We start from the raw sequence: 3,909 nt of genomic DNA, 5'->3' as shown, positions 1-3,909 counted from the left end.
ATGCCAGTACTGTATGACCCAGCAATTGCACTCCTGGGCATTTATCCCAGGAAAAAAAACATATGTTCGCATAAAAACCTGTACATGGATATTTATAGCAGCTTTATTTCTGATAGCCCCAAACTAGAATCAGCCCAGATTCCTTAAACAGGTTAATGGCTAAATAAACTGTGATAATATCCACTCAATGGAGTACTGCTTAGAATAAAAAGGAACAAACTGTTGGTATATGCAGCCACCTGGATGTTCATATAGATTTTCGAATTTATTGCATGAATTTGTTTATAATATCCTCTTAGCTTTAGCCCTGGCCAGTGTGGCTCAGTTGGTTGAGCATCATCCTATGCACCCAAAGATCACAAGTTTTATTCCCAATTACGCACATAACCCAGGTTATGAGTTAGTTCCCCGGTCAGGGTGTGTGCAGGAAAGCAACTGATTGATGTTTCTCTCTCCCTTCCTCTCTCTCTAAAAAAATCAATAAAATGTGACTTTATTTAAAAATATATCCTTTTAGTTTTGTTTTGTTTTTTCGTTTTGTTTTTTTCCTGTAAGCAAACAGCAGAATTAACACAACATTTAGCAACTCCATACTGGCTTTTGTTACACCAAGGAAGAGTGATAAATTGAACAGGCACGTACTAATGGATTTCAGATAACCCCTCACCCAGCCCTACAGCTCAACAGGAAAGGGACTCTCCCGATTGCTTTTCCAGTGCTGCTCTTCAGAAGATACGCCTTTAAATTCTGGGTTGTTCTTATATTAACAATCTGATGACCACATCATAGTACCAAAATAGCCCCCAAAATGGAGTTCAAATTTGATCAAAACATAAATCCAGGGTGTGTGGCCCTGTACAGTTATAAAGGACAGGTAGAAGGAAAAGACACCCTACAGCTCTGTCAGCTCAGGTCTCGCCTGTGAGAGTGGGAACAGGCAAGAGGAGAAATCAACATGCATCACTGAACTTGAGAACACTGCCTGGGGCCCCGGCGATGTCTGTCTCCTGGCTTTCCCCTACTTCCCAGCCAGCTGCTCATAGGGCTTGGGCACATAGTCATCCCATTCCACCTGGTAACACGTGCCGGCCACTGGGGGCCCGAGGTCGTACTTTTTGGGGAAAGATGCCACCTTGAATTTGCCACGGTTGTCTCCAGATGGGTTGCTGAGAACGGGCTCGTCACACTTCAGCGGCTTGGCCCGCTCGTAAACCAGCCAGACGTAGCAGTGAAGGCCTGTGCCCTTGGGAGGCCCGGAGCCCAATAATCAGAGAGGACGGTGCCACTGCTGATGTCGTTGCCCTTCATGTTGACCACCAGGAAATGGTGCCATTCCCTAAATTTGGGGTCCTTTGTGCTTGGAGCATCTGGGTCTGTCAAGACCAAGGTGTAGAGTTTACTTGAATCAAGGCCATCCCATGAAATACCAGTGGGCCGGTTCTTAACCTGGGTGGGCGTCAGCACTTTGCCCAGCTCGTCGACCTCCGCCCCGGAGTATTTGACCTGCAGCGGGTGCTTCGGACCCTCGTCCACCTCCTGCAGGCTCAAGGGCCCGGACCACTGGCTGAGGTCCACCGGCATCGCGCGGCCGAGCGGGGACTACCCGGGAGACGCGGGGGAACCAGGCGCAGGCCAACAGCCCTGACTCGCAGCGGTTCCCAAACAGGCCGGAGACCCCTTTTAGTTTTCTAATACCTGTTTACATGTATAGTGATGTCCTCTTCTTCAATCCTATTATTGCTTATCTGGTTTCTCACTTTTAGTAGTCTTATCAGGAGCATGTCTTTTTTTTTTTTTTTTCCAGGAGCATTTCAATAGTAATAGCCTTTTCAAAGAACCAATGTTTGCCTTTGATAATTCTATTACTTAGCTATTTTCTGTTTCTCCTTCAGTCTATCATCTTTAGGTTTAATTCTTTTTCTAACATCCTAAGATGAACACTTAGCTCACTTATTTTTCAGCCTTCTTTGCATATATGCATTTATATTAAGTGTACAGAATAGACAAATCTATAGAAACAGAAAGTAGGTAAATGGTTGCTAGTGCTGGTGACAGGGAAAAGGAATTAGGAAAGAATGGGGAGTGATTGTGGTGATGGTAAATATGCTAAAACCTCTTGAAATTTATATCTAAAACGAGTCAATTTTGTGATATATGAAATAAAGCTGTTAAAAATACATACTGCCTGATCCCATTTACAAAAAGTTCAAAAACAGACAAAACTAATAACTAATGTACTAGTATAATGAGACATAGTGGTTACCTTTTGGGAAGATGAGGAGAACAATGATTAGGAAGAGTCCCAGGGGCTGGCTATGCCTGCGAGAGTCCACGGCCAGCGTGGCTTTCGCAGGTTCAAAGACTTGGAGGAAGGGCTGACGCACAAATGATACACAAGACGAAATATTATTTTGAATACCGGGGGAACCAGAGGACAACTTAACCATGGAAGTCAAGTTCTCTCTGTTGCTCCTTTCCCAGCTGCTTTTATTAGCTAGAATACACAATTGCCTTTAGGAATGCAAACAGACATATCAATGGTAATGTTTAGTAAACAGTAAGATTGTCAGGTTTTGGGAGAGTTTGCTTTAGGCCATTGAGTCAGCAGCAGGTAATAAAATGTAGATATTCACCCTGTGAATATCAAACGGAGTCCTGGTCAGCCTTCTGCCAGACTCCTCACATTTATATCAATTACTGTTGATCTTGGTCTCCAGCATATGCCAATTCTGGCAAGTTGGTAATATTCTGTTTCTTGATTTTGGTTAGGGTTACATGAGTGTATTCACTTTGTAATAAGTCATTAAAAGAAAACACATCATTTCCTCTCCACCCTCAATATTTCTGACACCAGATATGTGGGTTTTTCACATCGAGCAATTCTCCAGTTCTCAGAAGACGCTGGCTGGGTATCCTACAATTTACCCCAATTTTCAACAATTTAACCCAATTGACCAACAAAAGACCTGAAGCATGGAGGCATGGAACAGACTGATATACCCTGATGTAGGGTTAGGGGGACTGGAAAAGACAAACCAAATAAGTTATATACTTACTAGAGGCCCGGTGCACGAAATCGTGTGTGGGTACGGTCCCTAGGCCTAGCCTGCAATCAGGGCCATCTCCCCACCACCCACCCCGGTTCCCTGTTCACCATCCAGCGATGGGAGCCTGACGGCCAGGGGAGGGACTGAGAGGTCAGCCGTTGCTGCCTCTGTGTGTGGGGCGACCAGCAGGGCAGGGGCCTCGGCCTGGTGCTGCCTGCATCCCCTGCCACCCACCCCAGTTCCCGTTCACCATCGGCAAGTCAGAGCCTGCTGGCTGGGGAAAGGGACCAAGAGGTGGTCAGTGTACCTCATAGTGACTGGTCAAGCAGTCATTCTGGTTGTTCTGCCATTATGATCACTGGGCTTTTATTATATAGGACAGTGGTCGGCAAACCGCGGCTTGCGAGCCACATGTGGCTCTTTGGCCCCTTGAGTGTGGCTCTTCCACAAAATACCACGTGCGGGCGTGCATGTACAGTGCGATTGAAACTTAGTGGCACATGCGCAGAAGTCGGTTTTCGGCCTGGTCGAGTCTATTTTAAAGAAGTGGCGCCAGAAGAAGTGGGGGGTGTCGGTCGGTCAGGCGACGGGAGACGCGGTGCAGGCGGACCGCAGGATATGCAGCGTGGGGGAGGCACACGCGATTCATGCACAAGTTGAGTGAGCCAGTCAGTCAGCAGTCTCATTGTGCAGTGGTTAGTGCTAGTCATGTCCGCAAATCGCGCGTGGGTGACAAAAGTACCTACTCGAAGCATAAAGTCACCTGTATTTTTCCAACCAGCTGCAAATCCTACAGGTATTTTTGTCATCAATTTAAGAATTGTAATTCTTTTGTGTTGGTGGCTTTATTATTATAAAATGA

At 46.0% G+C, this 3,909-nt stretch overlaps 1 pseudogene; it reads right to left on the bottom strand.

Moving 5' to 3' along the window:
- Positions 1-758: 758 nt before the first annotated feature.
- Positions 759-1,707, bottom strand: LOC102247670 (annotated as a pseudogene).
- Positions 1,708-3,909: the final 2,202 nt, after the last annotated feature.

Source organism: Myotis brandtii, unplaced genomic scaffold, assembly GCF_000412655.1.
Source record: "Myotis brandtii unplaced genomic scaffold, ASM41265v1 scaffold4, whole genome shotgun sequence".
NCBI classification, from domain to species: Eukaryota; Metazoa; Chordata; class Mammalia; order Chiroptera; family Vespertilionidae; genus Myotis; species Myotis brandtii.
The sequence above is the reverse complement of the archived record's forward strand: the minus strand, read 5'-3'. Positions and strand labels throughout refer to the sequence as shown.